Source organism: Dermacentor silvarum, chromosome 1 (assembly GCF_013339745.2).
Source record: "Dermacentor silvarum isolate Dsil-2018 chromosome 1, BIME_Dsil_1.4, whole genome shotgun sequence".
NCBI lineage: Eukaryota > Metazoa > Arthropoda > Arachnida > Ixodida > Ixodidae > Dermacentor > Dermacentor silvarum.
The window spans coordinates 48,389,770-48,403,976 of NC_051154.1; the positions used below are offsets into that span (position 1 = coordinate 48,389,770).

Consider the following 14,207-nt stretch of genomic DNA (forward strand, 5'->3'; position numbering starts at 1 on the left):
GCTCGGACATTGGTATTGTAATCTAATAATTATACATATTATACAGTGAGTTGTATGGTTTCGGCGCACGATACTGAAGTAAGTTCATGGCGCTCAAAAATGGCGAAAAAAGGGCCGATAGTCTCACAGTATTTTAAGGCGTTGTTTGAATAAACTGGCGTTGCTCAAACTTACAATGCGATTTTGTGCACAGTCTTTGGAATTACCGATAAGCAGGGCATCATGAAACAACTAGCAAACTACCAGGGACTCTAACGCTACGAATTTTATTCTTACCGGTTTCACTCTATATACTTTCTTGTTCCCCTTTGTGAGACGCTGCAGGCTTACATGCTTTTATTGTTTGTGCAAGAGCGCTATATCCACTGATTTTCCCAGGGAAAAAGAAAGAGTAAATGGGAAGGAGCTGCGTTCCACTGCAGGAAATTGGCGCAGAATTGATGGTATCTCCAAGGGTAACTCCCAGAAACTAGCCGCCGCTGTTCTGGCAGACAGAGCCGTATGTGCATAATGACGCATCCCGCTGGCCCTCCTTCGCATGACTCTGCCGCCAGACCATTGAGCGCTGCTAGAAAGCGCTTCAGTTGGCGCAAGGATATCTGAACTGGAGGCAGAATAAAGATGGTAGCGGATCACTGCACCCCACAGCGAACCCGATCACCATTCCCTGCTGTAAACAGGGAGCGTTAGAACAGCGCTCAGTTTTTCGTTTTTCGTTTTTTTTTTTTTTTTTCTACTCGCTCCGCACCGCTCTGCTGGCACTACGAGTGTCCCAAGTTGAAAGCACCAAAGGGACACTAATGCGAGCGCTGTGTTCGATAGGAGCACTGCCCAAACTGTACTGCACAGTGACGCGCGCGCGTCCAGGGAAGCAAAAAAAAAAAAAAAAATAGCGCGGGGCCGATCTTCGTCCACGATAAGGAGAATGCGAAGGAGGCGTGCGCGCTCGCGCCGGGGGCGGGTTCGGTCCTGTTTCCGAAACTCCGGCGCGCCGCTGCCCGGTACTCGCTCGACCCGCGCGCTCACATCGGCAGCGACAGGCGCGCTAGGACCGACGGCGGCCCGGGGCGCTTCCGCGGCTCATCTCACACGCGTCGCACGCCGCGCTCGGGACTGACGCCCGTCGACGGCCGGGACCCCAACTACGGCACGCGCCGCCACACACGATACGTTTTCGTCGTGAATGAGAACGGCATCGCGCGCATCCACGTGGACTACTAGCACGGCTGCTGATCTGAGAAACTGAAAAACGCTGGTCATCTATGTTCCTCCTCGGATGACATGAGCGACGACTCTTCGAAGTGTTCGGCTCGAGCTGACAGTGAATCCGGGAATACGGCCGCGCGGAAAGTGACGCGAAGGCTGTTCAACCCCTTTTAGACAAACTTGACTCGCAGCCACCTTCTACACTGACAGCGGCGAAGCGGATCTAACGGAAGGCCCAGACTGCAAAGCGCGACGGCTCCGTGCGCCAACTTTCCACTGACACCTGTTGACGAGCGGTAAGTTTGCGCTGACATCGACGCGTCCAGGCTGACAGCGGAGGAGGGCGCAGCACGAGTTTTGACGTGACTTGCTGCTGCGAGAACTGCACGGAGGTGGCACGATAATTTCTCTGGAAACGTATCGTGCCATCTCCGCGGGAGATTTCTTACACTTGTCTCATTCGCCTGATTCTTGTGGCATGCCCGTGCGAGAGAAGAAGCAGCGTCCTGCTTCATTTAAGTCATACGGCCAAAGAAAAAAAAAACTCGTGAAGAAGCTCACGGGAACTGCGCAGTTAAGAAGGGTCGGTTGCCTTTACGCACACTTTTACATGCCATTCTCCCGTAAGTAGACAGTATCGCGAAGCAGGCGACAGAAATTAGTGCGTTCCTCGCCTCCTTCGCTGTGAAGTTTTCAGGTTGCTAACTACTTGTCACGTGAATTAACGAGCCTGGTAATAAATGTTGTAGGCTTAATTCGCATGCTTCTGCTTTCTCCTGAATTTGTGCTTTAGAAAAGGAAATAGCATCCTGTATCAAGGCCTCGAGGAACGTGAATTGAGACAAAGCGCTGAAGGCTTTTGTGTGAGGATATGCTATTTTTCGATTAGTGGCTATATATCATATGCACGTAATCGTGCTGTTTCCTAGAAAGCCCTCTTTGACCCCAATATAACTCTTCATAAAAATATTATCTGGATAATATAAATACATCCTTCAATGAATATCTTTCAGCCCTTATGCCCTTACTGAAAGCCTGCAACTTTATGTTGTCGTTACTTTGATTTTCACTGATATATGTTCGCTGACTAACAGCACCTTCGGGTCAATGGCAACCGCAACTTCTGTAGGCAGCGCCTCTTAGCCTCGAGTCTGAGTCACTCTCTTTGCTCCAAACGTCGAATATGGACGTGCCTATATATGATCACCGGTTTGCTAATATACGGAACTGTTTCATAGCTGTTTTTACTTAGAACTGGCTAAAACACTGTATAAAGTGAAAGACTCTTACTACTATAGCGTAAAGCTTTAAAAACTGCATATCCGGGTTGACCGGGTACGACAATTGCACTCTAGCAATGGACACATAGACACGAACAACACCTGGAGGCGGTTTATATTAAGAAGTATGGTGAAGGATGGGTCAGTGATACGGTGTTTCTTGGTATGCCACCGAATGTGCATCTTTGGAATCAGAATTGTGATAACACTATGCCTCACTTCGTGTGCCTCCTTGCGCCTTTCCTTGTGCAAAGTGCGCATGCGCCTAGTTCATGTACAAAATGTCTTTCTGTCCTAAATTTAAAAAAATGGCGTTTATTCGAGCCCGTGCGTTTGTTGCTTGTGCATAATCCTGACAACATGGTATGAAAGCAACAATTCGTCAAACAAGTTTTGCACATGCGGTATTTTGCGAAGCCGCATCTAGAGCAGCTTAAGGCTGCGCTGAGAACAATGGCTCCATAAACATGTTAGAATTACACTTCCTTCCCATTTGCTATCTTAATCTGTTGACGTATGCGTATAGCCAATGGCGTATCGTTCGCTATACTAGCTACTGTCCTTCTATTCAATATGCATCAGTCATCATCACGTAAATTACAGGTCCGGGGAGGCGGTCCTCGTTTATTTCACATTGTGCTGGCAAAAGCGCACCAGAAATGGAAGCAAATTGAACTCAACTAATCTTAGAAAGCTTTAAGGCATAGCCGAAACTCTCTCGTTGTAATTAAATTTCGGCATAATGATGAACTTTCTGCCCAAATGTTTTAGAGGCGGTTATATGTAGTTACGGGCCATGATGGGAATGGCGCTTTTTAACGTACATGTTGTATCGCAGGCTTGTTAATAGAATCAATGAATATTGCGATAAATGGTAGCCATATTTTTTCCACGTCAGGAGTATACCGTTCAATTCGCCCCGTGTGTACCGCCGGTTTTACCTACACGACGACCACCAGCCTACTAGCTTTCTCGCACAGGACACGTGCATGACAAGAATTTGTTAATGACACTAATAGAAGGTTCAGCACCAGGGGACTAAATCCCAAAGTTGAAATTGTTCGTGAGAGGCGAATTACAGGAAATCTTCATGCTGGACATATCATAAGCGAAGGCGGCAATCCAATGCAAAGAACACTTACGAACGAAAAGATGCGTGAGTTTAGCCCTGGATTTTTAGCGCTAGGATTCTTAAGTGCCAATTACACGCGAATCTTTTCTTTTACCTTTCGTGTCCCCCTCTAATGCGCCAAGTAACAGTGACATTTATTTTCTTACTGTTACTGCAAACGCACTAAACAGCGGGTCGCATTTTGCAAGAATTCTTTTTCTCTGATTTCATTCACTTCTCATCGTTCGTCCTGCCGTTCGGCCGATCATGGCGAGTGCGGTGGCGCAGTTTCGGGTGAGACGATTACGTACGGTGAAAATAATTTAAAATGAGAAGCAACGTTACAAAGTACCGCCCCGGACGTAAGATCTGTAATGCTTACGAAACGTCAGTCACAATAACTCGTCGTTCATGTTTAGTTGCCATGATAAAAGCACGAAATGCCGTTTAATTCCATGAACATATTTCCGACGTCCTCGGTACCATTCTGTAGAAGTTGTGCAACACGATGGCTGTACTACTGGACACTGCTATTAGCATTGTAGTGCAACTATCAACTATCAGTACAACTATCAGTAGTGCATATATTGCTGGGCTATCGTTTTCAAGGAGTCTGTATTTTTTGGCCGTAATTGATGTTATTCCTTGATATACACCGAACGAGCGTGCAGCGTTATTTTTGAAGACTGTGATTAAATGTTCGTTATTCACAGGTCAATAAACTCCTGTATAATGGAGTAAAACAACAAATTTATTACTTTCATCTGCTAGCAACAAGTGCAAGCGCGACAACACGAGAATATGAACACGAGAATAAGCTGCACGAAATGTCCCAACGTTCTTCATTAGAAAATATGCATGAAAAATGAGAAACAGCACGTTAGGTTTGGAATTCTTCACTTTCCGAAATAAAGTACAACACCGTGTGGTTCATAGCTGTTGTTTCGATCGCATACTTTCAGTGTTTGCAGCAGGGGGAAAAAACTGAAAGAATGAGGAGTGCCTTTTCGCCCGAAAACATTTTCGAAATTCCTGACGGCTTTGTTTAATTTTGTTCTGAAGTGCTTTAATATACTAGCAGATTTTAGTGTGCCGGGCAGGCATACTTATGAGAGGGTGACTGGTACACTTCACGTAGATTTGTTGCTTACAATGACTCTTATCGTTTTTTTTTTAAATTCGCTTCTCACTTTAATGACCATATTAGCTTTTCAACAATTCGATGCAGAAGAGTAGCGGGTGCTTCTGGATTTCGCCAGCCTTTCTTTCTAAATTATGTTGAACGACTGCTACTTTTGCCATCTTGACTGCTGCCCGCCGAGGCGAACGGCTATTCCGACAGTCATGCTCGTCGCAAGCACCACATTTGTAGTTACAGATCTGAAATTCACCGTAGGCTCGCACCTGTTCCTGACCTTCTTTGACCACTCACAAGTTCATAAAATACATCTTCCCAGATGTTCCGTCCACGTTTTGCGTTTTACATGAGTAAAACAAAGAGCGACTTTGACTTCACGCAGCAAGTGAAATTTACTTGGACACGAAAGATAGCGCAGTGTTGGAGCTTTGATGCGTTGGTGCGAAACATTGATTAAGCCTTTGTGCACGTTAAAGCATCTCTATTTCCTCGGTTAACTATTCAACCATAATTATTGATAAAAGCAAAGCCATACCCAAAAATGAAGCGTGAACTAAGTGCGCTGAAGAAGTTTCTGTAAAGTGTGAGGCGATTCTTTTCCAGGGTGCATTACACTGCGCTCAGTCTGATACACTGTCACGCTCGCCCTCATGAACGTCCCTTTCAATACAGTAAAATAGAGAACAGTGACGTTGTTTACTTTCTAATAAAAGAAGAAAAAAATCTGCTATTGGAATTGAGTAGAAATCTGTTCGTCTGAAAAAGATGGGTAAGAAGCAATTTTCTGATAAAGTTATGTAGCAAGCTCGTACTAAGTGCAAGCGCTGCATCTACATGAATGCGGCAGTATAGCGCATCGAATTCACACAAACGGGAATGGAACATCATAGAAAAACGCATTGCGTTACTGTGCCAGCCGGAGGTAGCTTGAGTGGATGAAGTCGCCGCTAACGAATTCATGTAAACAACTAGCGCATCGCTTCAAGGGGGAGAGGGCGAAAGCAAGACGCGTGGCGTTTGCTCTCCTTCACTCACTGACGATGTGCGCTCGCTAATAACAGGGGCGAGCTAGTTTCGTACGCTATCACATGAAGGTTAATGAGCTATATACACGGTGGCGAATTGCATTAAGGTTATGCATTCGGAAATGCGATACGCTACTGCCGCATCTATGTAAACAGGGCTAACTAGAACGCAGTGGAAGCGCACGCCGCACACAGCATTTATAACTCCATTCGCAGACGCAACCCACCATGTCGGATGATCATGATGTTAAGAGCAGCTATATTTAACTTTAAACGTCCTATAGAGCACAATTAATACGATCGGTTGCTATCAAAGCTCAAGGGTACCAAATCTATACCAACAGTCCTATTTGTGAAAGTAGTAACACAAAGAAATGTCGTCTATCGCTGGCCCGACAAACAAGATCATCCTATGGTCAGCTTCACGAGCGTTACATTAGCGTCGCGTTCCTGGCGGTCAGTGTGTGGGAGGTGTAAGCGACATACAACAACCTGTAGCGCGCCACTGAAGTTTAAATTGCACCTGGGCGACCAACTGAGACACGCACGCGCGCGCACTGCCTGTATCTCGCGCTTCATATTGTTATATCAAATTTTGCTCCCCTTTCCCCATGTGTGGGCCTACCGGTGCTTTGTCATCCTTCTCTCTCTCTCTTCTACAATACAGAAAATATGTTAATAGCAGTTGAAAAAATATTTCAAGCAAAATAAGGCTTATTTGTTCTGGGCAACACACACTTTCAGTTGTTCCGACCCTCGGAAGTGGAACAATCTTGAATGCCGCACATGTGGACGCTCAAAGAAGACACAAACGAAATAACAAAGATGTGTATGGGGCCGAAACACCGAAAAGTAACGGCGTGCTACATGATGCGTCACTTGCATTTTCCGGCGTGACTATACTCTGGCTGGCACGTGGTGCGTTCGGGTCCAATATACCTTTGTACGTGGTGGGTACTGAGCTCACGTTTCAAACGACGAGCCCTCGTCGCTGTTCTTGCTCCTCGTTTATTACGTTTGAGAGCTTTGTCACCATTTCATTATTTTAAGACCATTTTGCACACTTTCCCCTTTTATTTGTTGCCGTATACGCTTCTAAGGAGAGTTACGCCTAGTAAGGAGGTCCCTTGAGTGACTGAACGCCTAGGATCGTTCATTCTTCTTCTTTCTGGGGTTTTACGTGCCAAAACAAGTTCTGATTATGAGTCACGCCGTAGTGGAGGGCTCCGGATTAATTTTGATCACCTGGGGTTCTTTAACGTGCACCACAACGCAAGCACACGGGCGTTTTTGCATTTTGCCTCCATCGAAATGCGGCCGCCGGGGCCGGGATTCGATCCCGCGACCTCGTGCTCAGGATCGTTCATTCTCATGGTCACCATGATAACTACCTAGCTCTGCCACCGCCACCAGCAAACCACCTGTGCGTTCAGCATCAATCACAATGGCATCTCAACATCAGTGATTCTCTTCGGTCTTGACTGCTTTTCAGAGGCTAAGGCATTGTTTGCCTCGGCTACTCCACATAGCGTACGATGTTCACAGCTAGCATAAAGCGAAAAGAGCAAAAAGAAAGAAAGAAGGTACACAGACGGTCCCTTCACGGATCTCTTGCATAAGTTGGCCCCACCAGCCAATAGCATCGAGTGTGCATTAAAGGCCTATAGCGACATCGTTGCAAGAATACGGTCATGAGCTATTGGTTCAAATGATAGTTTCTTGTATCACTTTTCTGATTTTACCGCAAATAAATCTTGCGCTGATAAACTACCTATGATGTTTACAGGGGTATGATAGAATTTTTGAAAGAATATCAGTTAGGCTTAGCCAAACTAGAATACGTAAAAGAAGGAAGTCTCCGTTTCCGCTTTCATTTGCGTGCCATCTCTGCAACTATCTCGGCGGGACTTCATTTTTTGCATGGAGTACGTAAGTGCCGCAGCTACGTAAGTGCCACGATTTATTGAACAGAATTCAATAAAAAAGTGAGATGATTACTACTGAAATAATGAGGGCAAAGCTTCAAGCTTCCGAGGAAGAGAAAATGCAATAGTACCGGCTTTATATGAATTTTATATGAACTTCATATGCATCCACGAAAACAAGTTATCAGTTATATATGTGCACCTGTAACCTTTCATATTCTAGCGTCTTCTGGAAGACAGCGCAAGCAACTCGTAACAGTCAGCGTTCTAGGCTGCGCTCGTTATTGAACTATTTTTGTTGAGACGTAAACATGACTGAGCTTAAATATAAACGCAAAGAAGTGTACTGCACGTGGCGTTCCCCTTCACCGTATATCACTCGCGCCATCTTATAAACCTATTCTGATATTATCTGTATGGCGTAACATTGGGCAGACAGTGCCTGTTGGCACGTGCCAAAATATTGAGTTGAACTGAGCCTATTATAGCAATATACAAATCATTTAGCGCAAGAGTTCCAAATGTGAATTAGGGGGTATCTCGGCGAACGCGGAATTCCTATTTATACAATGAAGCTGTTTCACGGGACTGTGTTTTCCGTGGTTTTATTTTTTCTTTTTTCTAACAAACACTTCGTGCGGACTGTCTTGCCATCTGCTGGCCTGTCGCCTTTGTCGTGTCTGGGAGGACGTGCTCTGCGTGAATGAAGCGCGATTTAAGCGTGACAACAGTGTGACGCTACGCGCGAAACTGTGCGTTTAAATTTTAAGCACGCACATGTAATCCATGGAAGTGATTGAAGAAACGTGACAACCCGCCGGGGTGGCTCAGTCGGCTAAGGCGTTGCGCTGCTGAGCACGAGGTCGCGGGATCGAATCCCGGCCCCGGCGGCCGCATTTCGATGGAGGCGAAATGCAAAAACGCCCGTGTGCTTGCGTTGTAGTGCACGTTAAAGAACCCCAGGTGGTCAAAATTAATCCGGAGCCCTTCACTACGGCGTGCCTCATAATCAGAACTGGTTTTGGCACGTAAAACCCCAGAAAGAAGAAGAAGAAACGTGACAACATTATAATGGAGGAAGGAGCGGAAAGCGGGTGGTCATACTAATGGCACCTGGCAAGCAAAAGAAAAAAATAAATAAAAAATTAAACTGAGCAGAGGACACTGCAGCCGCGATATAACGTGGTTTGTTTACCGCAACACATTTTTGACGACGGCGGATATCAAGAAATGCGTCCATTGTCCTAATTAGCCGCCTAAACTGATACTCGCATATAAGTTGTGTTACTTGTAGCTCTCAAGCACGTGCTATAATTTCTGAGTTCAGTTGACTGATGGAGCTTAACGTCCCAGAGCGAGAGAGAAAGAGATAAAATAAAGAAGTGTTAAGGAATACAGGGAGTTTAACAAGGCTGTGGCCGGTTGGTTACCTTGCACCGGTGAAAGGGAGAGAGAAAAAAAAATCAGTAGCCCCTTCCCTGTCGAGGAGATGGGGATAAGCGAAGATTGTCGTGTGTTTCTTCGGTGTTTCTCCGAACAAATTGCACTGACGAGTACCACGTTTTGCTTGAACTACAACCAATCACACGCACTCCAGCTGCCTCCGAAGTTCCGGTTAAGAAACTCACGTTGAAACCTGGCCGTCGCACTCGGGTAGTTCGCGCTAGCGTTGCCGAGGCGTGCGCCACCGTTGTCGGGTTCGGCTAGACGACGCTGACGTTTGGCCTCAACATCGCGCTCCCGCAACTCGGGGTCGGCGGCTCTTCGCTGACGTTTGGCCTCAACATCGCGCTCCCTCAACTCTGGGTCCGCAGCTCTTCGCTGTCATTTCGCCTGGGCTTCAGAAGCCTTGACGCTAGAATCGGCACGTCGACGACTAGCCCTTTCCCGAGCGCGTTCATTCTGGATGGATTTCCATGAAATTTCTTCAAAATTAAATCTGTCCGTCACATGAGACAATGAATGGCTCATACCCCCGTAAACGCGGCCTCCCCAGTACGACGACAGAAGTTAAGTTCAACGCTGGAATGATTAGCGGCAACACAGCCAGCTGTGGAAGCAGACGACGCCAACGAACGCGGGAGCAGGGGCACAAGCACGTGCCGAGTACGAGCCACCTGTGCAGCTCTGAGAGCAGCTGGTTTCTTCAGCGTTACATCGCCGGCGCATGCTAGCGTTTCGCTTGAAAAATAGAGAACAATTATAAATAACGTTGCTTTAAGTACCATATAAAATATTCACCAAGATAATTTCCAATAGAATCAGGGCAGCGCTTGACTTCAATCAACCGAGAGAACAGGCTGGCTTCAGTAAGGGCGTTCTACAATGCATCACATCCATGTCATCAATCAGGTAATCGAGATAATCTGCGGAGTACAATAAACCTCTCTATATGGCATTCATAGATTATGAAAAGGCATTTGATTCAGTAGAGATACCAGTAGTCATAGAGGCATTGCGTAATCAAGGAGTACAGGAGGCATACGTGAATATCTTGGCAAATATCTACAAAGATTCCACAGCTACATTGGTTCTCCACAAGAAAAGCAGAAAGTTACCTATCAAGAAAGGGGTCAGGCAAGGAGACAATCTCTCCAATGCTATTTGCTGCATGCTTAGAAGTATTCAAGCTCTTAGACTGGGAAGGCTTAGGAGTAAGGATCAACGGCGAATACCTCAGCAACCTTCAGTTTGCAGATGACATTGTACTATTCCGCAACAATGGTAACGAATTACAACAAAGGATTGAGGACCTTAACCGAGAAAGTGTAAGAGTGGGGTTGAAGATTAATATGCAGAAGACAAAGATAATGTTCAATAGCCTGGCAAGGGAATAAGAATTCAGGATCACGAGTCAGCCTCTAGAGTCTGTAAAGGAGTACGTTTATCTAGTCAATTACTCACAGGGGACCCTGATCACGAGAAGAAAATTTACTGAATAATAAAATTAGGTTGGAGTGCATACGGCAGGCATTGCCAAATCCTGACTGGGAGCTTACCACTGTCGTTGAAAAGAAAAGTGTACATTCATTGCATTCTACCGTTAACAAAGAAGCTGGAGAACTTAAAGACCGCACAAAGAGCGATGGAACGTAAAATGTTAGGCCTAACGTTAAGAGAAAGGAAGAGAGCGGTGTGGATCAGAGAGCAAACGGGGATAGCCGATATTCTAGTTGACATTAAAAGGGAAAAAATGGAGCTGGGCAGGCCATGTAATGCGTAGAATGGATAACCGGTAGACCCTTAGAGTCACAGAATTGGTGCCAAGAGAAGGGAAGCGCAGTCGAGGACGGCAGAAAACTAGGTGGGGTGATGAAGTTAGGAAATTTGCAGGCGCAAGTTGGAATCAGCTAGCGCAAGCCAGGGGTAAATGGAGATCGCAGGGATAGGCCTTCGTCCTGCAGTGGACATAAATACAGGCTGATGATGATGAATAACGTAAAGAAGAAACATAAATTTGTATGTGAAAATAAAATTCAATCTCATTCAGTTCAATGCAAAGAAAGGCGGGGAGGTTAATCGTGGTCGCGTCCGTTTAGCTTCAGATCAGCGCCAGCCCTGTGTACTTCTCTGTCTTGTGTATAGTTATTACGTTGCATTTTACGTTGCAAGCAGTTATTACGTTGCATTGTCCATTTCCGATGTTTATTCTGTTTTGCCAAAATAATTATTCTTTCGTATAGAAATTCATCATTCATCGCGTGTGTTTGTTTGCACACTGTACCTACCATTTTTGAAATGTCGATCCCATTGGTTATTACGTTGAATTATTCGCTGCATGACGTACCCCACCCCTTATGTAATACCCCTGATAAAGGGGCCTTTAAGGAAATAAACTGAACTGAACTGAACTGTGTTGCCGTTATTTTCGGGCTGTTTTTACTATGAAGATCAACCAACTTGCTCAGTTTTATACTCTATTGCAGCGCTACCCTACACACTAAACATTTTAACACCCTTAAGGGTGTAAATCAGTTTGTCGCCAGACGGACACCCTAAGGGTGTTTGTTGTTGCCTACCCGCTAGAGTTGAGGTGCTATTATAGCACCCTAGAGAAAGGGTGCCCAGCAAAATAAACTTAAGGTGTTAGGGTGCAAGTCCATATTAATACCCATTTAAATGGGCGTTGGGAGGGTTTACACCCTTTTATTTCTGCCGTGTGCACATGGGGCAGGCTCGGCTGCACACGCCTTGAATTACTACTACGTGGAACGATCCACGCATAACTCTCGTGTGTGCCTGAAGCTTCAATTTTTGCTACCAAACGCGGCGTCCGATAGCGGAGCTTGAAGCTTCAATGGACATACACAACATTTGTATACACATGGGGAACGCGAAAGGGGAAAGCTCAGAAGGTAGGAGGAAAGTCAGTGTGCGCACACCTGCAGATGAAAGTTCAAGGGGGAAGCGGAGAAAGTCAAATGTGCGGAAGCAACCTTGGGGCAACTTTAGTTCTTTAATGTACAACCAAAACAGCTGCACATGAACGTTCTTGCATTCCGCACCCAGCGGCCGCGTGGTCTATAATCAAACGCAGGACCTCGTTTTCTGGACCAGAACGCCATATAGCCACTGAGCCAGGACTGGTGACATTGGAGCTCACGTGACAACGACATTATGATGAGAATCGGACGACGAAGCTGGAGTGACGACGATGGAACGACCTCGACGACATCACGACGACGATGTGACAATGAACGCATGATGACGGCAACGCCCTGACTTAAGAAAGAGAGCTGGGCTAGTTGGATTTGTGATAACCAGCGTCCTCCCTGTGCTCTTCTCTGTTACTCTCTCATCTTTTTGTTTCTTCCGAAGCGCTCATCTTTTGAGAAGCGATCATCTTTTTGTTTCTTCCGTTGCTCAGTTTCTTCCGAAACTGAGCAACGAGCTAAGAGAAGCTAACGCTTAAAAAAAAAAAAAAAAAAAAAAAAAAAAAAAAAAAAAAAAAAAAACATTGGATGTGCACATGTATTTCATCCGCCTACCGGCGCTGGAGGGGAATGCCAATGCGTGGATTCGTACGAAGCGCAAGTCAAAATCATTCACATAGGCCAGTCGCCCTCAAGAAAGACAACAGTGCCTTCCTCCGCGTGCGTGCACGCGTGCGCGAGCTCACCGCGTCTTTCCTCCCTCCACTCTCTATCTCATCTTTCTATTCCCTTTTTCCCGTTCCCCAGAGTAGGGTAGCCAACCAGACGCATTTCTGGTTAACATCCCTGCCTTCTCTCTCTCTTTCCTCCTCCTCCTCCTCCTCTGTACGAAGAGACATTGACTGCATGCGATGTCGGTCTGCTCACGGACTCTGCACTCCAGCACATCTTTTTCGCCCTGGAAAGCAGTATTGGGAACCAAAAATTTAGCACACGTTATATGAGTTTAAAAGGGCCGGCCATAGCGTCTATAGCGGCTGTGGAGAGGCTCAAAATAGGGCACAGCGAGTGCTCCGTTGAGTACCTATGAGGCTGAAGCTTGGACGATAACAGAGGAAGTTGCGGGGAAGCTAAAGAAGGCGCAACGGGTGATGAAACATAAAATCATAGGCGTATCGTTGATAGGAAAACGGCGGTATTTATTAGAGAATAAACGTGGTTGCATGATATTCTGATTTATATAACCACACGAAGAGAACCTAGGCAGGTCACATAACGCGTGGAATAAATAAATGGCGGCTAATTAGAGTTTCCGCATCGCTACCAAGGGAAGCAAACACGCAGTCGAGTGTGGCAGAGGATCACGCGGACGGAGAAGATCTGGAAACTTGCACGCACACAGGATGGGTATGGATGACGCGAAAAGGGGGTATAACGGTATCTCTACTGGAAGTGCCTTCGTACAGGCCTGCAGTGGACCTACCACTGGCTGACGATAATGATGGTGGCGTGGTGGTGTTGGTGATGATGATTGGGAACCCGAAAGCCACACATGTGAGCTGCGGCAGAGCTTCACCGTGGGTGGTCCTATAACACAATGGGTGGGAAGTAATACACCCCATGACTTCTCAATGTTTATGTCGGGGAGCTGCTGTGTAATATGCTCTCTTGCAGCCTCCGTCAACACCAGTAAGGCGTACAATCACGTTCCCCTGGATGCCTTTCTCGCCCCTCAACCTAAACAGAGAGCGACGTAGCGGCCCTCTTTTCCCTTCGAGGAGTCCGCTTCCCACGGGCACTCTGCTCGGCGCTATGAAAGCGTAAGCAACTCAATAAACGTTTCTCTTCCGCCCGCTCATCTTGCGTTCTCAATCTACAACAACGATGATGGTTTATTAAGGATGAGAATAATTGGTCCCGTTGATAGTTATAGTGATGGTGTAAATGATGATGATCACAGCTCGCCTTGGTTTGTGTTTGCCGCCTGCAACGCAGCACGCCTGAAAAGCAGAGCACTTGGGGCATAATTGTGTTCTTAGGTTGCATGCTCCGCGTTTTACGAAGTAAATCAGAGTAACCAATACCAAGGCGTGAAATAGCACACAACATTAATTTATTTGCGCTATTCTGTGCGCGAAAAAATGGCACG

At 46.2% G+C, this 14,207-nt stretch overlaps 1 protein-coding gene across 1 annotated transcript in view; it reads left to right on the plus strand.

Moving 5' to 3' along the window:
- The first annotated feature begins 901 nt into the window (after positions 1-901).
- The window catches only part of LOC119462429 (uncharacterized), a 131,769-nt gene continuing 118,463 nt past the window's right edge, over positions 902-14,207 (plus strand). Inside the window, exon 1 of the mRNA XM_037723779.2 lies at positions 902-1,502. The gene's annotated coding sequence lies outside the window, so the exon portion shown is untranslated. The remainder of the gene's footprint in view (positions 1,503-14,207) is intronic.